The sequence below is a fragment of the Bombina bombina genome, chromosome 4 (assembly GCF_027579735.1).
Source record: "Bombina bombina isolate aBomBom1 chromosome 4, aBomBom1.pri, whole genome shotgun sequence".
NCBI lineage: Eukaryota > Metazoa > Chordata > Amphibia > Anura > Bombinatoridae > Bombina > Bombina bombina.
In genome coordinates, this window is record NC_069502.1 from 302,942,206 (window position 1) to 302,968,197 (window position 25,992).

The window sequence follows — 25,992 nt, forward strand, 5'->3', positions numbered from 1 at the left end:
GCCACCATTTCACCGCCAAATGCGAGCAAATAAAAAAAAACTTTACATTTTTCACAATTTTAGGTTTCTCACTGAAATTATTTACAAACAGTTTGTGCAATTATGGCACAAATGGTTGTAAAAGCTTCTCTTTTGAATGAACCTTACAACACAAAATATCTTATGTAAATTATTTTGAAAAGGCACAACAAACATGCTAAAATATAACCTAACACAGTGCTGGACTTTATCATATATTTGAACTGATGTAGTCTGCTCTAATATGCTTTCCTGCTTGCCAACCAAAGATAACCTCCTATACCCCTAGAGACTTAAAAATAAAACTTAAGGTTAGAGAACTTTGCAAAATAGCTTATTAACATATATAACGGGAACAGGCAATAGTCTTCAATGGGACCAGGCTGGACAAGGGTGTATCGTCCGAGAGGGGCATCTGCAGCTTACCCCTCTCCTACTATTGGGAACCGGTCATCCCATTGAGAAAGTCTTATGTCCCCACCTGTATTAAATGTAAGTCTCCGCCAACTGAATCCGACCAAATTGTGAGACCCCAGATCTGAGAGCATGGCGGGGATTCTCTTTGTCTTCTTTAGCGCCTGCTGCAAAGTCTCTGAGAAGATGACTGTCTCGACTCCGTGGGTATGCACGGAGCCCTTATGTACAACCTCTTGTTGCAGAGGGGTATCGGCCATGTCACCCAGCTTTGTCTTCATAGTCTCGTCCGGCTTGGAGCTTCCAACTAGTCTGTTGTGCCATCTAGTAAGTGCCGGTGGCTGCGGGTAGTGATCCCTAATGCGAGTCGGAGCTAGTCCTGCTTTCCTGGTAGACTTGCGGTCTGGATTTAATCTAGAGTCCTTTGGTGGATGTGGATCTCCGTGGCAGGGTATGATGCTGTGGCGCCCTGCGTAGTTTTTTCGAGGAGCACTGCTAGGTACTATAGGCGCCATAGAGCCTTCGCCATTTTGGTTTGCGGGTTTCAAAGGTTCTTTCTCGCTGACTACTCGATGCATCGGCAGGGCAGAGTTTGTTCAGTAAGTAGTCATACGGCGCCCTGTCGAGCAACCTCTCGAAGATTTTCTCCAGTTTTTCCATGGGTGGTAATAGGTCATGATGCATTTCTGATTCTCCCGTAGTGATCTTTGTTAAAGATGATGTGGAAAGAGAATTGTGCACACTGCCTCCTATTATTGAGTTTCTAAGGTGTTGCCAGATATATAAATCCCAATTGGTTATAGATGATGAAGAGACTCAGTAAGCCAGTATTCTCCGGCAGCACTGATAACCCGGCTCTTCCCGGGGGGAGGGTGGAAACCTGGCAATAGGCCGCCGCCTCAGGCCTTACTCCGAACTGTGTCCCCAATGTCATAAATACAGCAAAATAAGATGATTTTGAGTCTCAGACACCTAGTCTGCGGTGTTATCTATAAACAAGTCTCTTGCTGTTTACAGCCAATAATCGGCGGATTATTGAAGATTCTTTTGGAGCTCACAGAGAATGCGTCCTGCTCAGAACGCAGCACGGACACGCCCCCAGGGGGAGTATTGTTTTAACTTGTTTACTTATATTGCTTGTTTTGTATTCTCTTGTAATTGTGTTATTTTTGTTGATCATATTAGTTATACAAAGTCATATAGCTTTGTCTGCAGAAAAGTATGCCTTATTTGTATTAGTACACATTGTAGTTTATGTACTTAAACAAAGTAACCCTCTAGATAAGTCTAACTCTAAACCTTGCAGTATTGTAGCCTATTGAATGGCCCACTGAGTATAGAGAATATGTTTGCACCTGTATAGTTTAAAGAAAATGCTGCAATATATCAGAATATTCTAGACCCTTCACCATTGTAGAACAGGGAAGGTTCACCCATGTTTTTGGGAGTAGCAAAATTATAGTTATATTGATGGTATATTTTCTACCTACAACGGCTCTTATTGGAGCTGTGTTATGAAAGCAAATGTATTTTTCCCTTTTATTAACTGGTATAGTATCTGCAATTTGAGTTTTGTAAAGGTTTGTCAATGAAAGGAATTATCTTACCATAAGGATGTGTTTACCTTTAAAAGATTTTGTAGTTTTAAATAATGTTATGATTGTATTCTTTCCTCATACATGAGTGCGAGAGAATATAGGTTGCATAAAATAATTAGTAAACTAGTAGTGTTTATAACAGATGAGACTGCTGACTATTAAGATCATAGTTGGAGAATTATAAACATTACATAACATATAGTAGCTTTGCAGAATAAAGCAACACTAGGTTATTTTATTTTTAGTAATTCAAAGAGAAAGTGTGAAGAAATTCATTTTAAAGAAAATATTTTTATTGACTGTTTTACTTTTCATTTTGGTTGCAGGGCAGACCTTAGCAAAAGTTACTTAGCATAGCCATGCATCCTCTTGATGAAGTCTAGCAGTTTTTTACTTGCTTAGTATTCGTGAATTATCATTTAAATTGTATAGAGAAGCTGTGAGTTATTCTCTGTAAAAGTATAATCAATGTATTTAGTTTGTATTATATATCCCCAATGTTTTCCTGGTTTCAAATGACATAGGGCAAGTTAAGCTATTAAAGGAATTGTGATGCTTACAAAAAGGTGAAAGAAGTTTTATTTGGGCATAATTGTGATTGCATTGGGGTGTGTGCTCATCTTGTGCTGTTTTGTTTCCTTCTTAGACTCCTTCTGACTCGAGTGTCTGCTTGCTATGAGGATCCACTGGCTTTCCTTGTCTACCCCATGAACAAACCATCGGACTTCCAGCATGTACCTGCAGAAGAACACTGGATAAGCACGCCTACTGCAAATAGACTATGGTATTGAAGCAGAGTGTCTGAGGAAGGTGGAGCTCTAAGTGGACAAAGACTGTTCTTAAAAGTCATCAGAGGCCACCCAGAGACACTTGTGCTGAACCCATGTCAGGCTTCACTGTGGAGAATTTACAGAGCAAGAGACTGTCAGAAATATTGGGGGGGGGTGCTAGCAATGCAGGCAGAGAAATAAAGATGCAGTGTTGTTTGGGGGGTAGATAGGGGGCTGGTTGGGTCTTTGTGCAGATAGACCAGTAGTTTGAGGATGCTGGGAGGTAGACGGAGAGTGTTGGAGAGGCCACCCCTATGTGCAGCGACAAATTGTGCCCTATTGGCCTATAAAATTATAGCAGTAAATGTGAATACATTTCTCTACAGTATTCTCACATAGATTTATGTTATACCGAAGTATTAGGCTAATATTGTTGTTAAAGGATTTACTAATTTGCTGTGCTCTTCTATTTTATGTTATTCTGTTAGAATAAAAGAGTGGTATGTTAGGATATGTTAGCCTTACCGACGCCATCTTGTTCTTAGTTGCCATTTTGTCTTAGGCATCCATCTTGTCTAGGAATGGTTTATTCTAGTAGCTTATTATGTAGTGAGAAATATCTAGATGGCATGAATCTTTATATAGCTAGATTGGCCTTGTAAATGTTCCTGGCGATGCGCATGGAAGCCCTTATCTCTATAAGATGCTCACACGGCCTTGCTTTGGGATGCAATAGAAATACTCCTTTTCACCCAATTATATTTATATAAGTTATTATTATTATTATTATTATCGGTTATTTGTAGAGCGCCAACAGATTCCGCAGCGCTATTAACAAATGCGGAGTACAACAAAACAATTATAGGGATCAAAAGGGTAAAGGGCCCTGCCAAGAGTTGCACTGTTGCAGTCAGCTCTTGAGAAGGTGATCAACAAACAGCTGGACTCTTAGGCTTACATGGTAAGGGGGTTCAGGGGATAGCAATGGAGGAGAGGAACTGGTATAAAGAAAGGTTAGCGTAGGTTGTATGCATCCCTGAACAGTAGAGTCTTTAGGGAGCACTTGAAGTTTTTAAAACTAGAAGAGAGTCTTGTGGAGCGAGGCAGAGAGTTCCACAAGATGGGAGCCAGTCTGGAGAAGTCCTGTAAATGGGAGTGTGATGAGGTGACAAGAGAGAAGGAGAGTAGGAGGTCATGAGCAGAGCGAAGGGGACGGGAGGGAGAGTATCTGGAGACAAGGTCTGAGATATAGGGGGGAGCAGTGCAGTTGAGGGCTTTGTATGTCAGAATGAGAATTTTGTGTTTGATCCTAGAGGCAAGAGGAAGCCAGTGAAGAGATTGGCAGAGAGGTGCAGCAGATGAAGAGCGACGTGTAAGGAAGATGAGTCTGGCAGAGGCATTCATTATGGATTGTAAAGGAGCTAGGCGGTAGGTGGGGAGTCCAGAGAGGACAGAGTATCGTTTCTTCAATGTGAAATATGGTGTGAGATGATGTACTTATGAATACGTCACTTTTTAACTCTATATGCTGTAATTATTGCCTATAAGAAGTGCTGTGCATCTTCTAATAAACAGAACAGATGTTAGACTGATTGCTGCGTGGTCTGATTCCTGTTCTCTGGGATATCCCATCAAATGACCCATTCATTTCCAGGTGACAGTGTATGATCCAGGCCAAGTGCTGACTGACACTCTCCCCCCCCTGAAAATAACACCTAACAACCTGTTACATTAATCACAAACACAGTTCACTCTTTACCTTGTGTACAAATGCACTTAAACACAAACTACCATCAAACACACATACCACAACATTAATGAACAGTTGACTTATAGATTTAAGTAAGACTATATTATTATTATCATCTATTTGTATAGCGCCGCCAAATTCTGTAGCTTATCTACTGTATATATATATATATATACAGTATATATACAGTATATATACAATATATATATATATATATATATATATATATATATATATACCTATCTGTTTAAAATAATATGTTTATTCTAACATTATGTGAAATCAACAGTAGGTATAAAAGATATTTATATAAACACACAGACTTGAGGTACACAGAAAATGATGTCACAGACGGGTTGTCCATGCCTATCCCCATATTAGTAGCCAAAAGAATATGTGGTAAAGGTATATGATAGCACCCTTTCTTTTTAAATGTATGTTTGTGATTTAAGATAATAAAAATAATTAAATATGCATAATAATGAAATAAAATGACATTACCATGAGTTAACAGTAAATCGTCTATTAAAGTATATGGGATATATAATATTTAGATTAGTGAATTTATAATAATAATGAATAGCTAAATGTGTTTAGCAGTACTTTTATAGAGGTCTCATTTACTATTTGGCATGCTATATGCAGGCACACACAACATGCATGTTATAATGCATACATTTACTCTATATAAATTGTATATATTTTAAAAAAAGATTAATATTTTGTTTATTTTGTAATATATCAAAGGTGCAGAAGATGTTTAATTTTAATTTTTTGGATATTTGTATGCTAGATATATTTCTGTAGCATTTTAGTATGTGCCCCACTATATATAGTAACATCACTCTTTATAAGGTTGCTGTGTTCAACTGAGTCTATAAAATAGGATAATGTTTGATCAATAAAATCAGTTCTAGTTCATATGTGACTTTGCCTCTGTTACTGAAATAATTATAGTAACAAAGTTAACATACCTAAATATATTTCTTACAGAAGATTCCATTTCAATCTTCAGATAACACAAAGAACGTTTTTATTACATATTTGTGTTTATCTGTTCTAGAAAATAACATGGGTAATTAAAGGGACACTGAACCCAAACATTTTGTTTTGTAATTCAGAAAGAGCATGCAATTTTAAGCAACTTTCTAATTTACTCCTATTATCAATTTTTCTTTGTTCTCTTGCTATCTTTATTTGAAAAAGAAGGCATCTATGCTTTTTTTGGGTTCAGTACTCTGGACAGCAATTTTTTATTGGTGGATGAATTTATCCACCAATTAGCAAGGACAACCCAGGTTGTTCACCAAAAATGGGCCGGCATCTAAAATTACATTCTTGCATTTTAAATAAAGATACCAAGAGAATGAAGAAAATTTGATAATAGGAGTAAATTAGAAAGTTGTTTAAAATTTTATGCTCAATCTGAATCATGAAAGAAAAATTTTGGGTACAGTGTCCCTTTAACCCCTTAATGACCGGAACATTTTTCAATTTTCTTACCCTTAATGACAATGGCTATTTTTACATTTCTGTGGTGTTTGTGTTCAGCTGTAATTTTCCTCTTACTCATTTACTGTACCCACACATATTATATACTGTTTTTCTCGCCATTAAATGGACTTTCTAAATATACCATTATTTTCATTATATCTTATAATTTACTATAAAAATTTTTATAAAATATGAGGAAAAAATGGAAAAAACACACTTTTTCTAACTTTGACCCCCAAAATCTGTTACACATCTACAACCACTAAAAAACACCCATGCTAAATAGTTTCTAAATTTTGTCCTGAGTTTAGAAATACCCAATGTTTACATGTTCTTTGCTTTTTTTGTAAGTTATAGGGCCATAAATACAAGTAGCACTTTGCTATTTCTAAACCACTTTTTTTTCAAAATTAGCGCTAGTTACATTGGAACACTGATATCTTTCAGGAATACCTGAATATCCCTTGACATGTATATATTTTTTTTTAGAAGACATCCCAAGTATTGATCTAGGCCCATTTTGGTATATTTCATGCCACCGTTTCACCGCCAAATGCGATCAAATTAAAAGAAATGTTCACTTTTTCACACATTTTGTCACAAACTTTAGGTTTCCCACTGAAATTATTTACAAACAGCTTCTGCAATTATGGCACAAATGGTTGTAAATGCTTCTCTGGGATCGCCTTTGTTCAGAAATAGCAGACTTATATGGCTTTGGGGTTGCTTTTTGGTAATTAGAAGGCCGCTAAATGCCGCTGCGCACCACAAGTGTTTTATGCCCAGCAGTGAAGGGGTTAATTAGGGAGCATGTAGGGAGCTTGTAGGGTTAATTTTAGCTTTAGTTTAGTGTAGTAGACAACTCCAAGTATTGATCTAGGCCAATTTTGGTATATTTCATGCCACCATTTCACCGCCAAATGCGAGCAAATAAAAAAAACCTTTAAATTTTTCACAATTTTAGGTTTCTCACTGAAATTATTTACAAACAGTTTGTGCAATTATGGCACAAATGGTTGTAAAAGCTTCTCTGGGATCCCTTTTGTTCAGAAATAGCAGATATATATGGCTTTGGCATTGCTTTTTGTTAATTAGAAGGCCGCTAAATGCTGCTGCGCACAACACGTGAATTATGCCCAGCAGTGAAGGAGTTAATTAGGTAGCTTGTAGGGCGCTGGCAGGGTTAATTTTAGCTTTAGTGTAGAGATCAGCCTCCCACCTGACACATCCCACCCCCTGATCCCTCCCAAACAGCTCTCTTCCCTCCCGCACCCCCCAATTGTCCCCGCCATCTTAAGTACTGGCAGAAAGTCTGCAAGTACTAAATAAAAGGAGTTTTTTTTTATTTAATTTTTTAAAAAAATGTATTCTGCTGTAATGGAGCCCTGCCTTAGCCCCCAACCTCCCTGATCCCCCACCAAACAGCTCTATAACCCTCCCTGCTACTTAATTGCTGCCATCTTGGGTACTGGCAGCTGTCTGCCAGTACCCAATTTGCCCCCAAAAATATTTATAAACTTTTGCCCCCAAAAATATTTATAAACTTTTCTGTAGTGTAGCAGCCCCCCCCCCCTCATTACCCCCAACCCCCCCCCCCCGATCCTTTTATATATATATATTTTTTTTTATGTTTTGAACTTTTTATTTTTTCCATTGGTGTCAGTGGCTAATATGCGCGTGCGCCCCCACGTGCACACGCGCGCGCCCCACGTGCACACGCGCGCGCCCCACGTGCACACGCGCGCCTGTACGCTGCCGCCTCCTTGCTTCCCTTCCCCCCCGGAACACAGCACCATTGTTACCGGTGCAGAGAGGGCCACAGAGTGGCTCTCTCTGCATCGGAGGCTTGTTAAAAGGTATTGCAGGATGCCTCCATATCGAGGCATCACTGCAATACCCTGAGAGCTGCTGGAAGCGATTGCGATCGCTTCCAGCACTCTCTTAAACAACTGACGTACCAGGTACGTCCATTGTCACTAACTGCTAGTTTTTGCAGGACGTACCTGGTACGTCAGTTGTCATTAAGCGGTTAAGATCAACGGCATTAAATATCTTTACTGGTAACTAACAATCTAAGTTTAATGCCTGGCTTATTCATTTTAGTTTGAAATGACTACTTTTTAGCAGTTTTCTTGCATTGGTTTGTATTTATTCTAAGCACATGTTTATTGTTTGTCTTTGTACTAGATGCATAATAGTGTGCCATTGCTTTACATATTGAATCTGTTTTCTTGCATAGAGAGTGTTAAATACAGAAAGGTATATACTGTAGGTTATGATCAGCCTCAATTCTTCTTGCATTAAGAGTGTTAAATACAGTAAGGTGTTTATCAGCCTTTATTATTTCTTGCAGTGAAGGGGCTAAAAAAAAAAATCTTTTTATGTCACAACAATACAAATACTTTTTGTAAAGAGTGCTCCAGTAACATAAACCACACCCAAACTCTAATCTAAGAACAAAGATGTTGCTGGGCTGTCCATTAATCTGTTGTGGACACTTGATAGCCTACATCCTACCTGCGTTAGCCACAAGAAAAAAACAAAACCCAACAACTAGATATACATGTAGTATCAGTCTAAATCAATACGCTGTTTTAATATAAAACCTATGGAACTTGGTACAGAAAAATACACCAAAAAAACAAACAAAAATGTTTTAGTTATTCAAGTAATGATATCAATTTAAAAAGGATATTTGATTTTCTAATACATTGCGACTGCCAAATACATTAACATATATTGCTGTTCATACTGGTAACCATACTATTTTTTAAACTTGCAATCTCCCTTTATAATATTTACATAGATTAACTTAAATTCAAAATAGTAATATTTTATTGTATAAAAGTATACATGGAAACATTTAAAACTCAAGAGATGGCACGTTAACTTGGGACAAGGTAAAGAACTTTCCAGAATATGTCTGGCTCTTCTATAGTGGTGAGTGAATAGCTGATCCCAAAGCCCAGAGATTTGACAAAAGATTGAACCGCATTATATTGAAATTTTACATTTCTCTGGCAATGGCAAGTGGTATTTATTTATTCCATTCATTTTAAAATAAAATAAATGCTAACACTTCATGAGAAAATCTAAATAAAATGTTAATGGTATTGTAGGTGCGCAAGCAAAAGTTTTCAATATACCTTGTTTCTCTATAATAATTCATTCTTACGATCAAGTCCCTGGAAAGAAAAGGGATTGCGCAATCTGCCCTAGATACTCTATAGCTTTTGCTAATTACTATATGGTCCTTTGTAAATTATGGAGTTAAAATACCAAATGCTCCAGTTGAAATTATTTGTGTTTTGAAGGCTCTAGAATAACTCATTCTTTAATATTAGATCTATTAAAACTTGCACAACCCTGAAGAAATAATGTAACATAGTTGAAAATGAGAATTATTTTTTTTTCTCTGTTAAGACATTAAAGTTAATCCATCTTTAATATTGTCTTAAATTAATAAATTAACATGTAATTTTAAATATTTTTCCTTTTACCATAAAATAGGTACAGTATATCCAGTTGCATAACGTGTGATATGTGGAAACTTGTAATTTTTTATACTTCTATTTTAAGAAAAGAAAAAACTATACAATTGATAAAACTACTCATCTCACTTACATCAAGTACAAAATTGATTGCGTTTATAGAAGAGTAATTTACTTAAATGTGAAAATATTGAAAATTACAATATTTAATGTTTTGAGTGATTATATTGAGTTAATATTTTTTTAAAATATTTTCCAAGTTAAAACTTTTAATTTTTTGTTTGCAAATTGCTAGGTTTACAGAACAATAATAATTTAATGTTTGAAGGATGAAACCAAGCAGCATTTATTAAGAACTGATAAACTGGGACTTCTTAATTTTGTGGACCCCTTAACAGTTTCATAATCAAGTAGGATTTAATTATAGAGAAAATAAAAAATATTGTAAGACTGAGGGACACTTCTAAAGTGTGCGACAACTCATTACTTTAGTAGGAAACTAGTTACAAGTATAAAGTACTATTTAGCAGGAATCCATATACTTGTCAAATACATTTGGCTGGTATAATCAGTACAAAAAAATCCATGACTAAGCACATTTTAAACACAGTTATATAAGTAAAAGCTGACAGCTTCTCTTGTCTGTTTAAAACACACATGGGAATGATGTTTTTCATTCTAATAACAAATTTAAATTATAAGCATTTTTAATGATAACCAGATATCATACTTGAAAACGTGAGAACTCTCAATGTATCCTTCCTGGTAAAATATTTTATAAATAAATACATATAATTTCAAATGTTTTATCGAAGAGAAGAAGACCCCTTCCCTTTTCTCAGACAATGTTACCAGCCAGGGGAAACTGACTACCCATTTTTACAGACAGCAAACTCCTCATTCAATGCATGCATATTTAATTAACAAAATTATTACCTCAGCACAAAGTTTTATAAAACTTAATTTACAAGCTTACAACAAGTAAACACTCTCACTGAAAACTAGGCCTGCTGCCTAAGTGTTTATAAAAAAAATTCAAAAACCTGCACAATTAGGCAATACATTACCTTAAATACTATTCTATATAGATACTTGTACATCAATTATTTAAGAACAATTTACTTACATAAATACATCATTATTTTACGTATCAAACACAAAAACAGAAATGATTACACTCTCTCTCTCTCTCACACACACACACTACAAATTAAACAGACTTGATAAATACATTTATTGTAAATATCAGACTTCTGCAGTTTTAGATACACAGACTTAATACCATCATTTATATATATATATATATATATATATATATATATATATATATATATATTCATCAAATAAAAACGGCACTCACTGGGTCTTATCCATAACAATTTAATATATATAACGTTTTGGGGTCTCCCCCTTTATCAAATATACAGACAGATCTGATCTGTCTGTATATTTGATAAAGGGGGAAACCCCGAAACGTTATATATATTAAATTGTTATGGATAAGACCCAGTGAGTGCCGTTTTTCTTTGATGAATATTTACACAATTTCTGAGCACCCTGGGCATTGAGATACTAGGAAAGGGATACCTGGAGTGCTTTACCGATCTTTGATGCTTATATATATATATATATATATATATATACACAATTTTGCTTAGTCACACACTTTAGAAGTGGTTGATGCTTTAAGGAGCACTAGTGTGTAAGTTTCCCCAACACTAGCCTAATCATACATGTCTGTTTATTTAAGAAGTGAAAGACAAACTTAACCCCCATTTTGTTTATGTATAGAATTAAACATCTATAGTACAATCTGTCCCTCAGTCTTACAATATTTTTTATTTTCTCAATAATTGAATCCTACTTGATTATGAAACTGTTAAGGGGTCCACAAAATTAAGAAGTCACATTTTATCATTTTTTTTCTCTTTTTAATAAATGTTGCTTGGTTTAATCTTCTAAGCATTAAATTATTATTTTTCTGTAAACCTAGCAATTTGCAAACAAAAAATTAAAAGTTTAACTCGTAAAATATTTTAAGAATTATGAGCATAATATAATCATTTAAAACATTAAATATTTTAATTATCACTAGTTACACAATTATTTAAGTAAATTACTCTTCTATAAACACAATCAATTTTGTACTTGATGTAAGTGATATGAGTAGTTTTATCAATTGTATAGTTTTTTTCTTTTCTTAAAATAGAAGTATAAAAAATTACAAGTTCCACATATCACACTTAATGCAACTGGATATACCTATTTTATGGTAAAAGGAAAAATATTTCAAATTAAATGTTAATTTATTCATTTAAGACAATATTAAAGATGGATTAACTTTAATGTCTTAACAGAGAAAAAAATAGATTCTCATTTTCAACTATGTTACATTATTTCTTCAGGGTTGTGCACATTTTAATAGATCTAATATTAAAGAATGAGTAATTCTAGAGCCTTCAAAATGTGAGAAACACAAATAATTTCAACTTGAACCAGGGGTCAAGTCGAGCGGGAACGCATGGGAACGGAGTTCCTGCACTATTTTTGGACAGAGAACAGAAACACTTTATTAAACACTGCTGCTGCTGGTGGGAGGAGATGGAGCACAGTCTGGTTAGAGGGATATCGAGATCATCTAGTAATGGGCAGTAAAACTTCCTACACAATACGCTAAATGTAAAACTGTTGGCGGTTCTGCTGTGTTATCACCCCTGTTCTGAATATTATCTTTATTTTATTTTATTACACATGGTTCTTACATATCTGTGTGGCTTGCTCTGGGGTAATTTAGCTCACCTCAGCAGAAATAGGACTATTGAACCTTAAATGGGTAAAACTCTGTGACAGAGGAGGATTCTCAGGCCCAAAGGCAACCATTGAACCCTTCATTGGATCGGATTTAATTTGCTTTCATTAACTAAAGTGTAAGTATAATATATGTATATATATATATATATATATATATATATATAATAAATAAATAAAACAATATTAATTGTGAGGGAGGGTGGAAGTCTTGGTGAGTTCCCATACTTTTTTTTGTAGGACTTGACCCCTGACTGGAACATTTTGTATTTTTACTCCATAATTTACAAAGGACCATCTAGTAATTTGCAAAAGCTATAGAGTATATAGGACAAATTGTGCTATTCCTTTTTCTTTCCAGGGACTTGATCGTAAGAACAAATTATTATAGAGAAACAAGGTATATTGAAAACTTCTGCTTTATTGATATTATTTTTTGTGTAAAGGCAATGTATTAGTGACATAAGGAAGGATTTAAGATATGCACACTAACAAAATACTAGGGAAAACATTTGGTATACATAAGTGAATTTTTTTACTTCACTGACTCTATAAAAATTTATTATATAATTGGTATAATTTTAAACATAAATATTTTGTATTATTGGCGCACAGAAGGATTTAAGTTTGGCACAATAACAATGTATGAAACTATAGGATTGAATTTCCCTCTTTTAGTGACACAATAAAGGATTTAAGTTAGGTACAATAATATTGTATGAAGGAAGGAGTTGGGAATATAAAAATCTGAATGAAATACTGAATGAGAAGTATGAAACCATGACTAATCGAGATTTCAGATTTAGTTTAGGTGAGCTGAAAATTCAGGTTAAGTAAATTTCTAGTTTAAAATTACAAATATAATTTTCTTTCATGTAATTGGCAAGAGTCCATGAGCTAGTGACGTATGCGATATACAATCCTACCAGGACTGGCAAAGTTTCCCAAACCTCAAAATGCCTATAAATATACCCCTCACCACACCCACAATTCAGTTTTACTAGTTTAAATGTAAACATAATATATTAGATGTATGGAATTAAGAGTACTAACATTAGATATTACACACAAATCATCTTATATGGGATTCTAAATATACTTTAGGTAATGTGATAAATTAGGCTAGATCAATGTTTACATTAGAAAAGAAAAATAAGTAAATTAAGTATCATTGAAAGTTGAGTAAAACTATAGGATTGAATTTCCCTCACCCCTTTTTTTTATTCTTTCTCTCAGTCTTGGAGGTGAAGCCAATACTGAAAGCAAGATAGATAAAGCAATAAAAGTTGAAAATGAGAAATCTTAAAAGTAAAGATGTGCCTACAGAGGCGAAAAGGATGGGTGAATGTTGTGTGGAGTATGATTGTTTTTTTTCTTTTTTTTTCTCCTCCTCTCTTTCTCTCTCTTTTCTCTTCTCCTCTCTCTCTCTCTCTCCCTCTTTTTGCTCCCCCCATCCCCTCCGTTTTTTTAACAGCATGTATCCCTCTATTGCTCATAAACCCTATGTAAATGGCTTAAAGATAGCTAAAAATGGTTAATTTAATCTCCTGGAATGTGGGTGGGATTAATTCCCCGATTAAGCGTAAGGCGATTTTTAACTCTCTGAGTAAGAAGAAAGCAGATATTATAGAGCTACAAGAAACCCAACTTTCTGAAGCAGAACATTTAAAACTTAAATCAAAATGGGTGGGGGAAGTTATTAGCACCTCATACTATAAAGCAGCTAGAGGGGTAGCGTTTATAATACATAAAAAATTAGATTATGAGATAAAAAAGAAAATAATTGATAAGGAAGGGAGGTATGTTTTCATATATATAACTATAAATAAGGTTGAATATATAATTTTGAACATATATGGGCCTAACAACACTGATTGGAAATTTTGGAATAAGATATATAGGATTCTAGATAAAGGGATGGATAAGAAACTGGGGCCTGATCCGATATGCAGCGTCACCCGCAAAAGCCGGCAATGACAAATTTTGCGCTGGTTTGGTATCACATATACGGCGTAACATAGAAGTTACGCTCGTATATTTCTGCCTTTGGCCGTAGTTTTTTGGCCCATAGACAGGTATACCAAACCCGCGCAGTTTGGTATCCAATATACAGCGTAAGGACTTACGTGGCGAAAATGGAGAAATCTTACTCCATTTCACCTCGCCACAAAATGCAGGTGTAGTAAGCCTTACGCTGAGTATTGGAGCCCCGTAGCTCCCTAAACTGCCTGCAAAATAAAACCTAACACCTAACGTATGCGCAATGTCTATCTACCTGTCAACCGCAATCCCCCGCCACAATCCCTAATAAAGTGTTTAACCCCTAAACCGCCGCCACCTACATTAAATGTCTAACTCCCTAATGTGATCCCACTACACCGCCGCACCTACATTAAAATTATTAACCCCTAATGTAATCCCCCTACACCGCCGCCATCTATATTAAAATTATTACCCCCTAATGTGAGCCCCCTACCCCGCCGCCACCTATTTTAACTACATTACCCCCTAATCTAATCTCCCTACACCGCCGCCACCTACATTAACTATATTACCCCCTAATGTGAGCCCCCTACCCCGCCGCCACCTACATTAACTATATTACCCCCTAATATGATCCCCCTACACCGCCGCCACCTATTTTAACTATATTACCCCCTAATCTAATCCCCCTACCCCGCTGCAACCTATATTAACTATATTACCCCCTAATCTAATCCCCCTACCCCGCCACCACCTATAATAAATGTATTACCCCCTAAAATACTAAAATGTCCCTACCCTAAACTAAATTACATATAGCCCTGAAAAGGGCCTTTTGTGGGGCATTGAACCAAAGTAAACAGCTCTATTACCAGCCCTTAAAAGGGCCTTTTGTGGGGCATTGCCCCAAAGTAACCAGCTCTATTACCAGCCCTTAAAAGGGCCTTTTGCAGGGCATTGTCCCATAGTAATCAGCTCTTTTACCTGTAATCTGACCCCCCTACACCGCCGCCACCTATATTAAATATATTAACCCCTAATCTAATCCCCCTTCACTGCCGCCACCTATATTAAATATATTAACCCCTAATCTGACCCCCTACACCGCCGCCACCTATATTAAATATATTAGCCCCTAATCTGACCCCCCTACACCGCTGCCACCGATATTAACTATATTAACCCTAATTATATTAGGGTTAATATAGTTAATATAGTTATTATATAATATATATTAACTATATTAACCCTATCTAACCCTAACACCCCTAACTTAATTATTATTGCAATAAATCTAAATAATATTAATCTTATTAACTAAAATATTCCTATTTAAAACTAAATACTTACCTATAAAATAAACCCTAAGATAGCTACAATATAATTAATAATGACATTGTAGCTATTTTAGGGTTTATATTTATTTTACAGGTAACTTGGTATTTATTTTAACTAGGTACAATAGCTATTAAATAGTTAATAACTATTTAATAGCTACCTAGTTAAAATAATTACCAATTTACCTGTAAAATAAATCCTAACCTAAGTTACAAATACACCTACACTATCAATAAATTAATTAAATATACTACAATTATCTAAACTAAAATATAATTAAATACACTATACTAATTAAAAAAACAAACAAACACTAAATTACAAAAAATAAAAAAAGATTACAAGAATTTTAAGCTAATTACACCTAATCTAAGCTCCCTAATAAAATAACAAAGCCCCCCAAAATAAAAAAATGTCCCTACCCTAAACTAAGTTACAAAAAGTAATCAGCTCTATTACCAGCCCTTAAAAGGGCCTTTTGTGGGGCATTGCCCCAAAGTAATCAGCTCTTTTACCTGTGAAAAAAAAAGAACAACCCCCCCATTACAACCCACCACCCACACACCCCTACTCTAAAACCCACCCTATCCCCCCTTAAAAACCTAAGTCTAACCCCCAAGTGCTCCTTACCTGTACTGAAGACCGGCAGAGAAGGTCCTGTACCAGGCGGAGAAGTCTTCTTCCAGGCGGCGACCTCTTCTTCTTCCAGGAACCAGCTGGCGCGGAGTGGAGGAGTTGAAGACCGATGACCGCAGAGCTGAAGACCGTCCTCTCTGGAACTGAAGATCGGCGACGCTGGAACTGAAGACCCGAGCCATGGAGTGTGGAGGATCCTCTTCATACGATCGCCGCCGTACACTGAATCGGAATTCAAGGTACGCGATTAAAAATGGCGTCCCTTGAATTCCTATTGGCTGATTTGAGCCTTCAAATTCAAATCAGCCAATCGGATGAGAGCTACTTTAATTCTATTGGCTGATTTGATTAGCCAATAGAATAAGAGCTACTGTAATTCTATTGGCTGATTAGAATAGAACCCTTGAAGTGTTCATCCAAGCGGCATCTTCTATCTTCATCCATCCGGAACGGAGCGGCAGCATTCTGAAGACCTCCGACGCGGAACATCCATCCTGGCCGACGACTGAACGACGAATGAAGGTTCCTTTAAATGACGTCATCCAAGATTGCGTCCCTCGAATTCCGATTGGCTGATAGGATTCTATCAGCCAATCGGAATTAAGGTAGGAAAATTCTGATAGGAACAGCCAATAGAATGCGAGGTCAATCCGATTGGCTGATTGGATCAGCCAATCGGATTGAACTTCAATCTGATTGGCTGATTGAATCAGCCAATCAGAATTTTCCTACCTTAATTCCGATTGGCTGATAGAATCCTATCAGCCAATCAGAATTTGAGGGACGCCATCTTGGATGACGTCATTTAAAGGAACCGTCATTCGTCGTTCAGTCGTCGGCCAAGATGGATGTTCTGCGTCGGAGGATGTTCTTCCGCTCCGGATGGATGAAGATAGAAGATGCCGCTTGGATGAACACTTCAAGGGTTCTATTCTAATCAGCCAAAGGGCTGGTAAAAGAGCTGATTACTAAGAATAGGGTAGGGCATTTTATTATTTTGGGGGGCTTTTTTATTTTATTAGGGGGCTTAGATTACCTGTAATTAGTTTAAACTTCTTGTAATTTTTTTTATTTTCTGTAATTTAGTGTTTTGTTTTTTTTGTATTATAGATTAGTTTATTTAATTGTATTTTAGTTTAGCTAATTGTAGGTAATTTATTTAATGAATTTATTGATAGTGTAGTGTTAGGTGTATTTGTAACTTAGGTTAGGATTTATTTTACAGGTAATTTTGTAATTATTTTAACTTGGTAGCTATTAAATAGTTATTAACTATTTAATAGCTATTGTACCTAGTTAAAATAAATACAAAGTTGCCTGTAAAATAAATATAAATCCTAACTAAATGTAACTAATAGTTATATTGTAGCTATATTAGGGTTTATTTTATAGGTAAGCATTTAGTTTTAAATAGGATTAATTTATTTAATTAAAGTAAATTTATTTAGATTAATTTAAATTATATTTAAGTTAGGGGGGTGTTAGGGTTAGACTTAGGTTTAGGGGTTAATAACTTTATTATAGTAGCGGCGACGTTGGAGGTGGGAGATTAGGGGTTAATAATTGTAGGTAGGTGGCGGAGATGTTAGGGAGGGCAGATTAGGGGTTAATACAATTTATTATAGTGTTTGCGAGGCGGGAGTGCGGTGGTTTAGGGGTTAATACATTTATTATAGTGGCGGCGAGGTCCGGTCGGCAGATTAGGGGTTTATAAGTGTAGGTAGGTGGCAGCGACGTTGGGGGGGGCAGATTAGGGGGTAATAAATATAATATAGATGTCGGCGATGTTAGGGGCAGCAGATTAGGGGTTCATAGGGATAATGTAGGTGGCAGCGGTGTCCGGAGCGGCAGATTAGGGGTTAAAAAAAATTATTATAGGGTTTGCGATGTGGGGGGGCCTCGGTTTAGGGGTTCATAGGTAGTTTATGGGTGTTAGTGTACTTTATAGCACAGTAGTTAAGAGCTTTATGTTCCCGCGTTAGCCCATAAAACTCTTAACTACAGACTTTTTTTTGCGGTTGGAGTCTTGTCGGTAGAGGCTCTACCGTTAACTTCTTCCAAGACTCGTAATACCAGCGTTAGGCAAATCCCATAGAAAAGATAGGATATGCAATTGACGTAAGGGGATCTGCGGTAGCCTGGAGTCGCGGAAAGAAAGTGAGCGGTAGACCCTTTCCTGCCTGACTCTAAATACCAGCGGGCGTTAAAAAGCAGCGTTAGGACCCCTTAACGCTGCTTTTTAACCCTAACGCAGAACTCTAAATCTAGGCGTAAGTTAGCTAACAATCTCTCAATAGCCTATTCACATCTTAGATTGAATCCTTCTAGAAGAAATAGAGAGAGCTATTTCTCAGCGAAGAAAGAAAGGGATCAATTCCTATTATCCATTGCTGGGAAAGCAGTGATTAAGAGTCAGACAAGGTTTGAAAGATTTGGGAATAAGGATGGGAAATATCTGGGAAATCTTTTTAATAAAATCAAAAAGAAAAAACCAATAGGTATAATTAAAGATGGAGAAAGATTGATCAGTAGCTCAGAAGGTATATCCTTAGTGTTTCAGAGTTATTATGAGAACCTATACTCTTCCCAGGATCCTGAGATGGAATTAATTCAGAAGTTCTTAAAGGAGTCTAATTTACCTGTAATAAGTAAAGAGGATTGTGATCTATTAAATAAACCAATTACCGATAAGGAAATTTTAAATATTATACGACAAATGAAGAAAGGGAAGGCGCCTGGGCCTGATGGGCTTCCTTTGGAATTTTATCTAGTATTAAAGTAGGAAGTTACTCAATGTCTTGGAGAGCTTTATGAATACTATTTTCAGCAGAATAAAAAAATCACAGGGCAATTTAAAACAGCTAATATTGTGCTACTACCCAAAGAAGGGAAAGATACTACCCAGGTCTCCTCGTATAGGCCTATCTCACTCTTAAATCTTGATTATAAGATATTTATGAAGATATTTGCAGAGAGACTGAAATTAATTTTGCCGAAAATAATGCACATGGATCAGGCAGGATTTGTTAGCGGGAGAACATCCGAATTAAACATAAGAAAAATCCAGCAGGTCATTTGTAAATACAATGGTGATAATGGAGATAGTGATACCTCGGCTCTGGCGGAAATAGGGGACAGAAATACCCATTCACTGAAGTAAAGAGCTTGAAATATTTAGGGATATATCTTTCGGCTGACCCTTCTGAATGGTATAAATTGAATCTAACACCAACTCTTCACAACTCTTCAAAAGAGTGCCGAAAGTTTAAAAAGATGGGTTAATATGCCACTCTCCTTATCAGGGAGAGTGGCAGCTTTTAAAATGTTTATTCTCTCAAGATTATTATATCCTCTTAGAATGTTTTCCTTGGCCATTAAAAAAATTGACCTTTTAATTTTACAAGGGTCTTAACTTGCTTTTTATGGAGAGGGAAGAAAACTAGGATTAGACTAGATAAACTTTATCTGCCTCAGATTAAAGGAGGCTTGGCCCTTCCAAATATCAAACTATATAACCAAGCTATATTATTGAGAACCCCTATGGATTGGCTAGAGCAGACTAATAACTTTACTAGCTGTATTATGGATGAATGCTTGTGTGCGCCCTATTCTTTGTCTTTTATACTCCATGCATCAAATAAAGAGTTGGGCCCAAAAATATTTTTACATCCCTTATTAAAAGATATTATTGTAACCTTGAGGGAAAAAATGAAAGTGAGGGGAGGAAACTATGCTATTTTGAAATGCTTACCACTTCAGGGGAACCATAGATTCCAACCAGGAATAAGAAATGGGTTATTTCAGACGTGGGGAACTAAAGGTATTAGTCTGCTCAAACATTTAATTGACCCCTTAGAATTGAAACCATACAAGTTTGGTGACCTACAGAGGATATATAAAATTTATAAAAGTGATTGGTTATATTTTAAACAAGGGAGTCACTATTTACAACTAATGATAAGGATGGTACCGGATCTAAGCCACAGGCATTTCTTACTGGACTGTCCTAAAAGTAGAAAGGGCATAATAGCACGAATTTATGCTAATCTTCAAAATATGAGGGAGAAAAATGTAATTAAAATATATAAGGATAGATGGGATAAGATCTCTCCGTCATTTAGTCTAGAATCTAGGATAGAAAAGAGCTTTAGGGTTGTACAGGGCCTTACAGGCTCGGCTAGTTTTAGGGAATCACATTTTAGATTAGTACACTTTGATTATATTATTCCTAGAAGAGCACAAAAATGGAATCCCCATATTGATAATGTATGTAAGAAATGCAAAGAACCCGATCCTGAAATTATTCACTTATTGGCGATTTGCCCAAAAGTGAGACAAATGTGGGGCAAGGTAGAATTTCTATGTTCACTAATTTTGGGGGTAAAGATCAAAATATCTATAGAAAATATATTATTTCTAAACAGAGAGCCGGAATGGGGGCCCAAATACAAATTTATTCAATGGGGAATACTGGTGGTTAGATCTTTGATCTTTAAGTTTTGGATTAAAACCCCCTCTATTAATTTAATAAAAAAAACGTTTGACCAGATAAACCTTGATGGAGGCCTGGGACACTAAGATTTATAAGCCTATGGGAGTAAAAAATTATAAAAATAATTGGGGGAATTTGGCTGAGTATTTGGGAGAAGAATTTTTACTGAAAATGAATCAAATTATTCCTAGCGGGGATATTGATGGGATTATGGGGGAAGGGCTGGGGTGAGACAGAGACAGAGGTGGACCATGGGAGGGGAGGGAGGAGAAAAGGGAAACATTTCCTTTTTTTTTTGGTTTTGCGAGTGTGTGGAGGTTAGGAATGCTTGAGTGAATGAAAAATGAACCAGGGTTAACATTATACCAAATTGTCAGATTAATTAGGGTACAATAATCTTAGAAGATAAAGACGAGCTAGGAACGCATTTTTTTTAAAAGAAAAGAAAGGGTGAAAGAAAGGGAAAGAAGAAAAGGGGAAGGAAAAGAACTATTTTCCTTACTATTTCTGTTTAGTTAGTGTAGAGTCTACTCTGCATGGATTATATATAAAATAATTATCTTCAGATCTTTTTCTGGACAAGAATAGTTGTAAATACCTGCTTAAATTTTTAGGGGCTGATAAGCCCAAACTGGACTGGATTTGAGATCTCCTGTGCCTTTTATGTTCTTTGTTTCTTTTTCTGTACTTACAAGCTGGATTGTAATAAGCTCATGTATTGTGAATTTTTTTTTGTTTATACAATAAAAAAAAAGAAGAGCCAGACATATTCTGGAAAGTTCTTTACCTTGTCCCAAGTTAACGTGCCATCTCTTGAGTTTTAAATGTTCCCATGTATACTTTTATACAATAAAATATTACTATATTGAATTTAAGTTAATCTATGTAAATATTATAAAGGGAGCTTGCGGGTTTAAAAAAAATAGTATGGTTACTAGTATGAACAGCAATATATGTTAATGTATTTGGCAGTCGCTATGTATCCGAAAATCAAGTATCCTTTTTAAATTGATATCATTACTTGAAAACCTAAAAAAATGTTTTTGTTTTTTTGGTGTATTTATCTGTACCAAGCTCCATAGGTTTTATATTAAAACATTTTTTTTTCAATAAGAAGATATTTTATAAACATGTAGGTCTACTTTTATTTATCTAATAATTCTTAACAAAGTTTCTTTAACAACATAGAAGTGATGTGAAGCATTACCTTGATGATGAAGATTAATGAAATGAAAGCTACATTGACAGCGTATTGATTTAGACTGATACTACATGTATATCTAGTTGTTGGGTTTTGTTTTTTTCTTGTGGCTAATGCAGGAAGGATGTAGGCTATCAAGTGTCCACAACAGATTAATGGACAGCCCAGCAACATTTTTGTTCTTAGATTAGAGTTTGGGTGTGGTTTATGTTACTGGAGCACTCTTTAGAAAAAGTCTTTGTACTGTTGTGACATAAAAAGATTTTTTTTTAGCCTCTTCACTGCAAGAAATAATAGTTTGATAAACACCTTACTGTAATTAATACTCTTAATGCAAGAAGAATTGAGGCTGATCATAACCTACAGTATATACCTTTCTGTGCTTAACACTCTCTATGCAAGAAAACAGATTCAATACGTAAAGCAATGGCTATTATGCATCTAGTACAAAGACAAACAATAAACATGTGCTTAGAATAAATACAAACCAATGCAAGAAAACGGCTAAAAAGTAGTCATTTCAAACTAAAATGAATAAGCCAGGTATTAAACTTAGATTGTTACCAGTAAAGATATTTAATGCCGTTGATCTTAATTACCCATGTTATTTTCTAGAACAGATATATAAATAATGTATTATGTTTAGAAGCAAATATGTAATAAAAACGTTCTTTGTGTTATCTGAAGATTGAAATGGAATGTTCTGTAAGAAATATATTTAGGTATGTTAACTTTGTTACTATAATTATTTCAGTAACAGAGGCAAAGTCACATATGAACTAGAACTGATATTATTAATCAAACATTATCCTATTTTATAGACTCAGTTGAACATAGCAACCTTATAAAGAGTGATGTTACTATATATAGTGGGGCACATACTAAAATGCTACAGAAATATATCTAGCATACAAATATCCAAAAAAATAAAAATCTTCTGCACCTTTGATATATTACAAAATAAACAAAATATTAATCTTGTTTAAAATATATACTATTATATAGAGTAAATGTATGCATTATAACATGCATGTTGTATGTGCCTGCATATAGCGTGCCAAATAATAAATGAGACCTCTATAAAAGTACTGCTAAACACATTTAGCTATTCATTATTATTATAAATTCACTAATCTAAATATTATATATCCCATATACTTTAATAGACGATTTACTGTTAACTCATGTTAATGTCATCTTATTTCATTATTATGCATATTTAATTATTTTTATTATCTTAAATGACAAACATACATTTATTAAGAAAGGGTGTTATCATATACCTTTACCACATATTCTATTGGCTACTAATATGGGGATAGGCATGGACAACCCGTCTGTGACATCATTTTCTGTGTACCTCAAGTCTGTGTGTTTATATATATATCTTTTTATACCTACTGTTGATTTCACATAATGTTAGAATAAACATATTATTTTAAACAAATAGGTATATATATATATATATATATATATATATATATATATATATATGGAATTTGGTGGCGCTATACAAATAAATGATAATATGGTAGGAGGCATTACTTAGCAGGGTTAAATAAAAAGATGATTGTTCCATTATACTATAACAGTTAACTGACTTTTGGGTACTCAACTGTTGAAGTTATTTGGGTAACCTCTCCACTTCACATAACATTATAGTTTTCTTCTGATATGCTTTTGTTTTAGAATCTTCTCATTTCTGTACACACAATTGTCATCATGTGATATTTTTTGAATTTCTTCAGGGTAGAAACTGCCTTCAATAGTTTCACCAGCTAAATCTTCCAGTTTGTAAAGAGGTTTAGAACCACGTGTATTTACACCATCTATTACAAATATTTCATCTATGAAATTCTGCTCTGCTCTGGCCCTTTATACTTTGAAATCCTGACATGGTCCCTAACTTTTAAAGCAGGATTAATGTTCTTAGATTTTGAAGAAATACCATAAATATTTTTCCAAATGAGCAGTGAATTTTCCTGTGTCACGTTTACAGGTGAACAACGTATAGTCCTGTGGTATGTGTTGTTGTAGCTAAAAAATAAGAGCATTTAACACATCTATATATCTGTAGCTATTGTGGCATGTAAAATACCTCCACATTTTAGTTTTTAATGTACGGTTAAAGCGTTCACAAATGGCTGCTTTAACAACATTGTTTGCTACAAAATGTTGAATTTTATATTTTTTAAATACTTTTTGAACAGTTACATTTAAGAACTCTTTGCCTTTGTCTGTCAGAATCTTCCAAGATACACGACCACCTTGAAAAATTTCTTGAAATCCCTTTGCAACAGATGAGCTGGTTTTATTAGACAAACAGACAGCCCCGGCATATTTAGAAAAACAGTCTATAACGCTGAGAATATACTTGGTACCGTCATTATATTTAGCAAGTTTAATCATTGATACCCAGTTAGCCTGCTATTGAATATCTATAACTGCTGTATATTTTTATTTTGTTTCTTTGAAAAACACGGCAAACAGATTTATGGAGTGTATAAGTATCTTGGCTTTTTAAAAATCATTCAGTGTCTCCTTTGCTGTTCCAATCAGCCAATAGAATGCAAGCTCAATCCTATTGGCTGATTGGATCAGAATTTTTTCAACCCTAATTCCGATTGGCTGATACAATTCTATCAGCCAATCGGAATCTAAGGGACGTCATCTTGGATGACATCACTTAAAGGAACCTTCATTCGTCGTTAGTCGTCGGAAAGAAGAGGATGCTCCGCGTCGGATTTCTTGAAGATGGAGCCACTCTGCGCCGGATGGATGAAGATAGAAGATGCCGTCTGGATGAAGGCTTCTGTCCGTCTGGAGGACCACTTCTCCCGGCTTGAATGAAGACTTCTTATGGCTTCATTGAGGACTTCTTGCTGCTTCGATGAGGACTTCTTCCGGCTTCGTTGAGGATGGATGTCGGCTCTTCAAAACAGTAAGTGGATCTTTAGGGGTTAGTGTTAGGTTTTTTTAAGGGTTTATTGGGTGGGTTTTATTTTTAGGTTAGGGCTTTGGGCTGCAATAGAGCTAAATGCCCTTTTAAGGCATTGCCCATCCAAATGCCCTTTTCAGGGCAATGGGGAGCTTAGGTTTTTTTAGTTAGGATTTTATTTGGGGGGTTGGTTGTGTGAGTGGTGGGTTGTTTGTATTTTTTTTACATTTAAAAGAGCTGATTTCTTTGGGGCAATGCCCCGCAAAAAGGCCCTTTTAAGGGCTATAGGTAGTTTAGGCTAGGGTTTTTTTTATTTGGGGGGGGGCTTTTTTTATTATGATAGGGCTATTAGATTAGGTGTAATTAGTTTAAATATCTTGTAATTTGTTTTTTAGTTTGTGTAATTTAGTGTTTGTTTGTTTTTTTGTAATTTAGGTAATTGTATTTAATTTAGTTAATTGTATTTAATTTAGGTAATTTATTTAATTGTAGTGTAAGGTTAGGTTTTGTTGTAAGACAGGTTAGGTTTTATTGTAAGACAGGTTAGGTTTTATTTTACAGGTAAATTTGTATTTATTTTAACTAGGTAGTTAGTAAATAGTTAATACCAATTTACTAACTATTCTAGTTAAAAAAAAAAAAACTTGTCTGTAAAATAAAAATAAACCCTAAGCTAGATACAATGTAACTATTAGTTATATTGTAGCTAGTTTAGGGTTTATTTTACAGGTAAGTATTTAGTTTTAAATAGGAATTATTTAGTTATTAATTTAGATTCATTTTAATTATATTTAAGTTAGTGGGTGTTAGGGTTAGACTTAGGTTTAGGGGTTAATAAATATAGTATAGTGGCGGCGACGTTGGGGCGGCAGATTAGGGGATAATAAATGTAGGTTGGTGGCGGCGATGTTAGGGTCGGTAGATTAGGGGTTAATAATATTTAACTAGTGTTTGCGAGGCGGGAGTGCTGCGGTTTAGGGGTTAATATGTTTATTCTAGTGGCAGCGATGTCGAGAGCGGCAGATTAGGGGTTAATAATTTTATTTTAGTGTTTGTGATGC